Source organism: Antechinus flavipes, chromosome 5 (assembly GCF_016432865.1).
Source record: "Antechinus flavipes isolate AdamAnt ecotype Samford, QLD, Australia chromosome 5, AdamAnt_v2, whole genome shotgun sequence".
Classification (NCBI taxonomy): Eukaryota; Metazoa; Chordata; class Mammalia; order Dasyuromorphia; family Dasyuridae; genus Antechinus; species Antechinus flavipes.
The window spans coordinates 191,545,343-191,557,019 of record NC_067402.1 but is presented as its reverse complement, the minus strand read 5'-3'; positions in this window follow the sequence as shown (position 1 = coordinate 191,557,019).

The following is an 11,677-nucleotide window of genomic DNA, read 5'->3' as shown; positions in this document are numbered from 1 at the left end:
AGGGGATGCCCATTAATGGATGAACAAATTATGTGATATGAATATAATGGAATCATATTATACAATAAAAAAAGATCAAAGAAACCTCAGAAGACTTGTATGAACTGATGCAGAGGGAAGGGAGCTGAACTAGAACAAATTATACACTAGCAACACATTTTAGAGACAACCAACTATGAAAAACTTAGGAACTCTGATCCATATCATAACAAATCATTATTTGTCATTGTTTTTTTATATATATTTCAGAGGACTGATAGATAACAAAACATACAACCCACTTCCTGGTAGAGATGATGAACTCAAAATACAAAATGAGAAGTACATTTTTATTCTTGGGAGTTTTTATTTTGGGATCTCTTTCAGGAGGTAATTGGTGGATTCTTTCAATTTCTATTTTGTCCTCTGGTTCTAGAATATCAGGACAGTCTTTCTTAATAATTTCTTGAAAGATGATGTCCAGACTCTTTTTTGATCATGACTTTCAGGTAGATCAATAATTTAAAAATTGTCTTTCCTATATCTATTTTCCAGATCAGTTGTTTTTTCAATGAGATATTTCACATTTTTTCCTATTTTTTCATTTTTTTGGTTTTGCTTTATTTTATCTTGATTTATCATAAAGTCATCAGCTTCCATTTATTCAATTCTATTTTAATAAGGCTTTTTATTTTCAAAACATAATTTTTCAACAGTGATCCTTGCAAAGCCTTGTGTTCCAAATTTTCTACTCCTTCCCTCCACCCCCTTCCCAAGATAAGTAATCCAATAAATGCTATACACATGTTAAAATATATGTTAAATCCAATATATGTAAACATATTTGTACAATTATTTTGTTGCACAAGAAAGATCAGATCAAAAAGGAAAGAAAATGAATAAGAAAACAAAATGCAAACAAACAACAACAAAAAAGTGGGAATGTTATGTTATAATCCACACTCAGTTCCCATAGCCCTCTCTCTGGGTGTAGATGACTCTCTTCATCATGAGATCATTGACACTGGCATCAATCATCTCATTGTTATAAAGAGTCACATTCATCAGAATTGATCATCGTATAACCTTGTTGTTTTCCTATATAATGATCTCCTGGTTCTGCTCATTTCACTTAGCATCAATTCATGTAAGTCTCTCCAGACCTCTCTAAAATCATCCTCCTGATCATTTCTTATAGAACAATAATATTCCATAACATTCATATGCTATAACTTATTCAGCTATTCTCCAACTGATGGGCATCCATTCAGTTTCCAGTTTCTTATTACTACAAAAACATTTTTTGCACATGTGGGTCCCTTTCCCTCTCAATTCTATTTTTTAAGGAATTATTTTCCTTAGTGGGCTTTTGTACTTTCTTTCCCAATTGGCCAATTTTTTTATTTAAAGCATTCTTCTCCTCATTAGCTTTTTGTATTTCTTCTTGTACTCTCTCAATTCTTTCCCTAATTTTTTCTTTCTTTAACTTGATTTTCATTTGAGCTTTTTGCTTGCCTGAGTCCAGTTCTTATTTTTTTTTGATTCTGAGATCCAGCCAGGGTCAGGGTTGGGTCTGGGTTTGGGCTACATGCTAGACTCTCACTTTTTCTGATGAGCTCCTAAGTTGCCTTCAGTTGAAAATTTTCCTACTCTGTCTTTTTGGGTATTCTGATGCTTTAAACTTTGTTTAGTCATTATTTAAATGAATTTGAAGCAGTTTGGGGGAGGGGTTGGGCAAATTCATATCTTTAATCCACCATCTTGGTTCTATCCCCAACCCCTTATCCCCCATACATTTTAGACATGACTTTGGTTTTGATAAACTATGTACTACAGGGATTCTGATTTTCTTTTATTTTTTAACAGAGGTAAGAGGTACAAGAGAGAGATTTGTTTGTCAATGGGATAAATTTGATTTATTTAAAAGAAAAACTAAATATTGGGAATGAGAGGAAGAAACTCAGCATCTTTTTAACCTTTGTAATTAGCCTCCCAAATCCACTTTAATAACCAAACTATTTATTCAGATTCAAGTAAATATGATAAATTCAATAGGAGAAAAAAAGATCAACCTAAACTATTGAGGAATAATCACTAGAAGATTACAACAAACCTGATTTTTTTTTCTTTTGAGCTTAGAAACATCATAAGTGAGAAGAGTTTGCTCAGGAAAACATCTAATTCTTTACTAGAACTTTGTTTATAGATGTTAGCTATACCATATCACTGAATATTAGATTTAAAATTATAAGGGATCTCACAAGTCAAATGATCTAGTCATAGCCAGATTCTGAATCACATCTATAATATCACATCAAATAAATGGTTATTTAGCCTCTGAGTGAAGGCTTCCTGTGATGGAAAATTTAATGTCCCCAGAGGCAAATTATTCCAATTATAGATAGCTTTATTTTTAGGAAGTTTTTCCTTACATTGAGCCAATATCTGGCTCCCATTTTAGTGCATTTCTTGGAATTCCCAGATAGATAATTTAGTTGAATTCCTAGATATTTTTCCATGCTGTAAGAGAGTAGGTCCTAGGCAGTATTGTAAATGAACCTAAGTTACCTTTCTGTACTTTCTTTTCTCCTCTTCCAAAATTATTTACATTTTATACTTGTGTAATGAAAGTCTTTACATTCCCATTAAAGAAGATTTAATAATCAGTGGTGGGGATCCAGATGGGCTAAACCTTGGATGGGGAAAAGAAGATTGAGCAAGAAAAACCACCAATGCTAAATCATAGAACTGAAAAGAATTTTAAGGCCATCTAGTTCAAACCCCTATTTTATAGAGAAGGAAACTGAAGCACAGGAGTGTTGTGACTTCATTATCATCATATAGGTATTAATAAGTCTTCATTCTATTGCTTTCAATAAAAGATTGCTACCCAAGAAAGTTTTATAAGATATATTGATCAACAAATGACAATCAGAAGAGAACAGCACCACAGAAGGATTCCTGTGAATTAACTTTTGCAACTTTTTTTTTTTTTTTTCCTGAAAGCAATTGGGGCTAAGTGACTTGTCCAGGGTCACACAGCTAGGACACATTAAGTGTCTGAGGTCAAATTTGAATTCAGGTCCTCGTACTCTATCTGCGCCACCTAGCTGCCCTTCTTAAATTAATTTGAAAGCAAAATAATTGACAGAATAGAAAAACTTGAATCCATAATAGCATCTCATACAAAAAAAGAGGGAATAATTTAAAATGCAAAAACACAGAAATAAAACAATCTGAAAGAAAAGAAGCAAAATAATATTATTTCCATTTAAGCTAAACATACTGATCTTGAATAAAGGATTTGTGAGGCAGTTTTAGAATAATAAACATTTAGTACAATGCCTTACGCATAGTAGGTGCTATGTAAATTCTTATTCCCTTCTCAGAAGAAAAACAACAATAACAAAAACATGAATACCCTAATAATACAACAAAACTGCACAGAATTTGTAAGCACAGAAAACAGTGTCAATCAAAAGAATCAACAAATCATCTCAAGGAACAAAATACACTCTATGATACAAATTCCAAGATATATGGTAGTTAAATTTAATGATATCAATGACAAACAACAAATTCTTCCAGTGACCAGAGGAAGGTCTTTTAATATAAATAAAAGGAAATTTGAATACATAACATTATCCTGTACCCAACAAAAAGTGCAAAAAGGAAGAGAATGTTCCAAAGAGAAAACGAACTCAAGATTCTGACCAAGGCAATCTACTTGGAGCATCTGAATCTAAAGATTAATGAAAAAAAGGATGTTCAAGTAAAAAAAAAAAAAAGAGGCATATGAAACATTCTAAGAAAGAAAGCCAGACCTGGAGAAATTATTTACTTCTCCAACACCTCAAGCAATGGGAATGTAAGAGTAATGATATTGCAACCAAGTAATACAACCACAAAATAACAAAAGAAAGACAAACAGAAGATTTCTTTCTAAAGGATATAAAGGTGAAGGCAGAAATCAAATAGAAGTGATAGTGGAAAAAACAGGAAACATCATGGACTAAACCTTACAAGACTCCTACAGGTAAATTGCCATTTATTGTGATATTACATTATAGAATGGAAGAATGAATAAAAGGGTAAGGAAAGGAAGAAGATAGAATGAAATATGTGAAGTACCATAATCAAAGTAAACTAACAATGAAGGAAAAATAACTCCTGTAGTCCTTTAGAAAGAAGAGAACCTACTGGGGAAGGGTGAGAAGGCAAAGCAAATAATTGAAAAGGGAAGAAATAAAGAGGAAAATCTTGTTTAGTGGTGGAAGTAAGGACTACTGATTAAGTGATGGACATTCTATAATGGAAGAAGAGAAATATTATATAAAATGAGATGGAGACCTTAAGTGGATATAATCTGCTGGAATTTATTGCTTATAGTTACCATTAATGCTGTCTCAGGGGAAAGGCAATCAGAGTGCCTGAAGGCAACTGACACTCCAAAAAAGTAGGAGGGTATGGACCCAGGGAGATTTCAAGGAAAATAGGAAAAAACGACCATGAGAAGGACAAAGGTCAACAATGAACTTTACAATCAGGGACATGGGAAAATTCCTACCATGGAATAATATCTTCCATACCATCTGTTGGAATTGATATTTTTAAGAGGCAGGTAAAACAGACAAAAGGGATTTGAGGTGAGACCTACAAAACAATAATAGAAACTGTTTAGAAGAAGGCATGAGATGAAAATTGGCCACTCTCCAGGAAGTTTTAAATAACCAAACCTGCCAGCTGGCAGCCAGGCAAATTGAAACAGTCCAGACCCAGGACACTCCATAAAGTGTTGTGCCTAAAAGGAGGGAAGAGAGGATTGATGTCATCCTCTCTCCCACTTCCACCACCTTGCCACAAAAGAGAAACCCCATGCAGAAGGTGGCAAGTCCTCCTGAAAAAATTTGAGACACAGCTGAAGGACCAAAGAAGTCCTTTTCTCCAGAAAGACATGAGCAAAGTGAAGCAGACCCTTAAAACTAGTGATCTTTAGCAGCAAAATAAGACATTAAAGCCCCCTACTCTAGGAGAAATTATCCCTAGCTGTATAAATTAGAACTATACACGGAAGTCGATTTTAGGAAGCCTCACCCAAATAAAAGGAAATGTGAATAATATGACTATTCTGTACTACCAAAAAGTGCAAGAGGGAAGAGAATGTTCCGAAAAAAGAATCTCAAGATGACTGGCCCACCTGGCTGAGATGCTGTACCCAAAGGACTATCTTCTTAAAGATTCTAAAAAAGAAAAAGTACATCAAGACCCTGCATTTCTGGTTCTGTGAATTGCCTTGATTATATGTGTTCCCTACATATGCATTTCATTATCTTTGTATTTTACATTTTTGCCCCCTATTCTTTACACAGATGTTCTCTATATTTGTGGAAGAATATACACCAATATTATGGGAAAAGGTGGACTTTTTTGGAAGCTATTATTTTAACTATGTATTTCAGAGTTAATTATATCTGTTAATAGGAAGAAAATAAGAGACTTAGATTAATAGGGTACACAAGGTATCCTAGAACCTGAGATTGGCAGCCATCTTCAATGGAAAAAACTCAGAAAAGGGATATATGTGTATATTCACATACATATATGTATATATATAATATATGTGTGTATGTATGCATATATATGTAGATGTATCTCACTTGGGGCTTTTTATATTAATTGATGTGAGATACTGATCTAAATCTAATTTCTGCCATATTTCTGCCTTTTCCCAGAAGTCTGTGAACTGGGGTTTATTGATATAACAAGGAATGACTTATGCACAGAACACCTTTTATGATACTTTTCATTTGGAGACTGTGAAGCATGTATAGTTATTCTATGACTGATTCTGATCAATATACTACATAGTGAACTTTTGTTCAGTCTTTTACAGTAGTAGCCAATTCTTGGCAAAGATACTGGAGTGGTTTTCCATTTCCTTTTCCAATTCATATCATAGATGAAGAATCTGAGGCAAACAGGATTACACAGTTAGTAAATGTGTGAGACTAGATTTGAACTTAAAAAGACCCAGTACTCTATTCACCACATCACCCAGTTGCCCCAAATAGTGAATGGGAAAAATTAAAAAGAAATTCCCTCATTATCTTTCCACTATTCCTCTTAAATTGCTTGACTTTGGTAGATCCCTTTAAGAGTTTTGCTCTCACCATCCAATGAGGAGCAATGCTATAAGGGGAAAGACATTCTTGCCTTTTTTTCCCTCTAAGACCATGTGGAAGCCCTGTAAATACAGACTTGATTATTTTTAACTGACTCAGCATCTGTTCTTTTCTATTTTAACTGAAAAAAGAGCCACATCCCAGCATCTAAATATTGTTGCCAGATCAGCATCAGTGCACGGAGGAGCAAGAAATGACCTTCAAGAGTAATCTTTAGGATCTAATGCAGTTATAGTTGAGATAAAAACCCATCTGGCAGTGATGTTCCATTTGGATATTACTTAATGGGGCCAATTCTGTGTAAGAATAGAACTAAAAATTAGCCTGTTCTTCCCAGAGACCAAGGTGAGATGAGAAGATTATGTTGCCAACATACTCATGAGGAAAATGTTTATGCTTTTAATCTTTTTTATTATGGCTTTTTATTTACAAGATATATGCATGGGCAGTTTTTCAGCATTGACAATTGCAAAACCCTTTTTCCCCCAATTTTTCTCTTCCTTCCCCCCACCCCCTCTCCCAAATGGCAAGTTGACCCATACATTTTAAACATATTAACATGCTTTTAATCTTTTGATATTTTTGAAGTAAATATTCCTTTGTAAGAGTTAATTCATATTAAGTGATTTCAGTTGATTAGGAAAGCTAGTCATTGGCACATAAATATGGGGAGAACATATTCAGGGAAAGATTAAATCAATAGCAAGAAAGATTGAAACCTCCAAACTTTCAATGTCTCCCAAGAATCCTAAAGGGGAGATATAACAGGCTCAACTTTAAAAGAATGAGGTGAGAGCATGTTTCCATACATTGAATACCACTAGGCTACAGTGTTAAATTGCTTACTTGGGTCTTACATAATTAGTTTCATTTATTAACTTTTCTATTTTTAAATCAGTAACAGTTTTGATGATTGCTGCTTTCTAGTGTAGTTTGAGATTTGGCAATTCTAAGTCCCTTTCTGTAATATCCAGGTTCTGGAGGTCCTCTGAATGAGCCTTGGTCTCAGCAGGATAATCACCAAGAGTACGGACAAGAATAGAGTCTAAAGTCTTTATTCTCACAGTCTGTCTCCTTCACAGTCTGTGTCTGTTACTGTCTGACCCAGTCTTGGTCTGAGTGGAGGAGTGCAGAAGGCAGGAGACCCACCAGGAGGATGGTCAAAGATGGAATGTCTCATTCCAGTCAGGAGAAAGACTAGGGCTGGTTATTTGGAAATCATCTGCATGAAGGTGATCTAACTTTTTTGAATTCTATTCAGGTCCTTGCTTTTTTTCTTTTTTCTTTTTTAGTTAGAATTTTGTGGTTCTTAAGGAGATGTATCAAAGCCCCTATATTTGTGGTTTATTTCTCTCTGAAATTCCATTAGCTTTTTCTTTTACATATTTATATGTCATGCCATTCAGTGAATACGTATTAAATACTAATGTTTCATTTTCTGGGTTTTTTTGGATAATGTAGTTTCTCTTTTTATTTTTTAATTATGTCTTTTTTTGCTGTTGTTTTGTCTAAAATTACAATGGCCAATCCTGAATTTTTTTTTTTTTGTTGTTGTTAAAAATAAAAGGATTTACTTTCCTTTCTCTCTGTCCTCTTAAAATTCTCTGAAGAGACCCAATATATCCCTGTCTTCTGTTTTTCTTATTTAATCTCCTCAACATCTTTTTAAGACATTAAGACCATGAAGGAATACTTATTATTTCTCTCCCTCTTAGAATGTTAGCAATATATCATCATACAGCCTCTTTCAATTGTTCAAATAAATCAACCTTTATACAACTTTCTGCTTTTTTGCACACACTCTTATTTGTATTTAAATACAACTCTGGTCTTTTCATCAAAAAACTTTGAGAATCTCTTGTTTCATTTAAAATCAATTCTTCCTCTTTATAGGATCATGCTCAGAATTCAAGATAGGTTTAGATTTGGGTTTTGTTTTGTTTTGTTTTGCTTTTGGTTATAAACCTTTCTCTTCTGCCTTTTGGGATATTTTGCTTTAAGGTCTTCTCTTGTTCTTAGTAAATGCTACCAGTTCTTTGGTGATGCTGATTGTGATTCTTGATACTTGAACTGCCTTTTTCTGGATTTTTGAAGCATTTTTTTCTTTGATGCTGGAGGGCTGTCTTTTAATTGACATTCCTGGAACTTTTACTTTTAAGGTGCCCTTCAGATGACTGGATTTCTTCTATCTACTTTTCCGGATATTTCTAATAAATCTGGGCAGTGGTTTCTTGCAAGAATGAATTTGAGGAATGATGGGACAAATTGTGGCATATGAATGTAATGAATTACTATTGTGTTGTAAGAAATGAGGAAAAAGAAAGCTTTAAGACTTGTATAAACTGATGAAGAGTGAAGTGAGTAGACTCAAAAGTACAATTTATTCTTTAATATCAATATCAGAATTTTTTAAATTATTAAAGACCTTCAAACTCTAATTAATTAAGTGATCAATCATTATTCCAGATTGTCTACCTCATGGCAGAGATGATGGACTAATATGCAGAATAAAAGACATAGTTTTGAACATAAACTCTCTTTTTTCCTCCCCTTTTTCTTCCTTCCTTCCTTCCTTCCTTTCTTCCTTCCTTTTTCCTTTTATTCTTTGGACTTTGTGTAGTATTCAGGTTTCAAACCTTAATGCATTTTGGGATAAGTAGTTAATTCTGCTTGGTCTTTCCCTATTTATTCTGAGTTTCTACATTACATTCCCCTCACCCCGGCCCACATCTTTGAGTTCAGAGTTCTGGATCTTCAGGACACTTTCAGGCATCTCAGAACAGTGTTGAGGACCTCACAGCAGTGAGGCCTGAAATACCCCAGATTAAGCAGTGTACTACTTACTGCTTTTCACGGGCGATTTCCAGATCCCCATCCTGTTTGTCTTTATGACCATCCCAAGGCTTTCTCAGAAGACCTTGTTGTCTATGGACATGGAGTTTTACAGGCTAATGTGTCCCTTTGGAAGGCTACTCTGCCCTGGCCCTGGCTTTGCCAGTATACCTCTTTTCCTGTTTTCTATGGGCTAGCTTTCTGTGCTTTCTGGGCATGGAAGTCACTTTAGTTTCTCATTTTATTTCTTTTTCATTCTATCTGGTGTGAAATTCAGGATTTTTCTGAAGTGAGTATGTGAAGCTGGATAGACTACTCTTCAATCTGACAGTTATTCTGGCCAGAAGATTCCTCTATTAAAATACAAGCTCTTTACATTATTTAGTCCTTTCTAATTGCTCAAATGTATTTACTAGTCTAGGTTTCTCTTGTCTCCTATATTTTCCTTTCAAAAATTCAAATCTGAACAAATACTTACTATTCACAAGGCCCTGGGGGTAGCTACCCCATTTGCCTCAGTTTCCTAAATTATAAAATGGGGATAATAACAGCACCTACCTAACAAGGTTGCTGTGAGGATCAAATGAGTAAATATTTCTAAAGTATTTAGCATATCTAGGATCCTCAAACTACAGCCCTCGGGCCAGATGCAGTAGCTGATAACCCTCTTACCCAAAGCTATGAAGTTTCTTTAAATAAAGGCCCACAAAACAAAGTTTTTGTTTTTACTATAGTCGGGCCCTCCAACAGTCTGAGGGACAGTGAACTGGCCCCCTATTTAAAAAGTCTGAGGACTCCTGGACATAGTAGACACTATATATGCTTATTTCCTTGATGTCTCCCTTCCAAATTTTACTAAAGACTACTTTTAAAAATTATACTCAGAATTGCAAGATAAGTTACTCTTATTTTTAAGCCTTTTGTGTCTATCTTTTGAAATATATATTCTGAGATTTCCTTTCATTTATAGTTGTGTCATAGTTGTTCATGTTTTTAACTATGATTCCTGGATATTTTGGCCTCCTGTATTTTAAATGATCTGTCCTCAACTTGTTTACCAGGTCACTTGTTTCTGATTAAAGATAACTCAAATGTTTGAAATTTTTTCAGTCTTTTGACTTTATGCTAACATTTCTTGTTTGTTCACAGAATTAATGGATTCTGTTTGCAGCCCTCTATTTTTCAGGGAATCTTCTGCTTGAGTAAGGCTTTCCAACTTATTTTTTTTTCTTATTTTATCGTATTCATTTTTTACATAAAACATTATTGAGAGCTTTTATTTTTACATCCTTGTTTCCTACTGTATTTCTTCCTGAGCCCCTTTCTTAATGACATCACTAATAATAAAGAGCAAAAATAAGAAGGGAGAAAGAAAAAATTTCCACATCAATTAGCATATCAAAAAGTTTAAAGTTATATACAGTCTAACTTCTGTTTTAAACTATTTGTTTTCTTTCTGATCATTTACTCAAGAGCTCTCATTTTGCTTTTTAGTCTCTTGTTTCAATTCTCCCATTCACTCTTGGAATCTTAATGACCAAGCCATTCTTCTTTTTTTTTTTTTTTTTTTTGTTTCCTGAGGTTCTACTTGTGTAGAATTCCTCAAACTCATTTGAGTTTTGGATATTTTACTGAACATTAGGATTGGTAAAAAATTATTATCTTACCTCAAAGACCTTTACATTTTTCTTATGTTTTATTAAAACTTTGCTTCAAAATGTGTCAATAAATACTTGTCTACTAAACATAGTATAATGGATTACATATGATAATATTTTATAAGTTAATATATACTATATTTTGTTATTTATTACATTAATAATTAATAGACCATATTTTACATATATATAATATTTCTCCATTGTATTCAGAGCTTTAATCTGTTTGTTCAGATTTCTAAACTTCCTTCCTGCACTGGAATTTTGTGCTTGGACCAGACTTAAATCCCTCCCACACTTTTGAATGTGTTTTGCAGACCCAGCCTGGTCCTGCCTGTTATCCTCTGCTCCTATTTGGATGATACTTTGGCTGCCCTGCTGCAGTTCTGAATGGGGGTGGAAGTTGAGACTGGGACCCTCCCTTTGCCTTACTCTCTGGCTTTTGCTTTTTTTTTCTGGTGGCCCAACCGAGGGGCTGACCTTAACCCAATCTCTTCTTCCTTGTACAATCAGTAGCTGTGAATTCACCCCATTCTCTGCTGTCATCCCGACAAGCCCAGACCAGATATTGGCGATCAAACTAGTTTCAGGACTCCCAAAGGAACCCCAGGAAAGATTGCTTTCCCTGTCTCCCTTCCTGCTTGGTCACCTACCATGCCTGTCTCCATCTGTGACTCCAGTAGGAGCCCCAATGAAAAAAAAAGAGTTTGAATTACCTCATAGACCAGTAGGTAGATATTTTATTGCTTCCTGGCACAGCCTGACCCTTTGCACATTTCACTGACACAAAGGTCACAGTTTCCCCTGAATGGAAAAAAAAAATAACCATAAAGTCAATATGATAAAAATAGAATCTATTTTTAAGCATTTTCAAATATATTCGATAGTTTGGTGACACGGAATTTGTTATAGAGGAGATTTCTGGGAAGGAGGAAAGACATTTTTCTATCTTGCCGACCCATGCAGCTAGAGGAGAAAATGAACCATTTTCCAGTTGCACTTTTGGGGCTCTCATCTTGGGGGTCT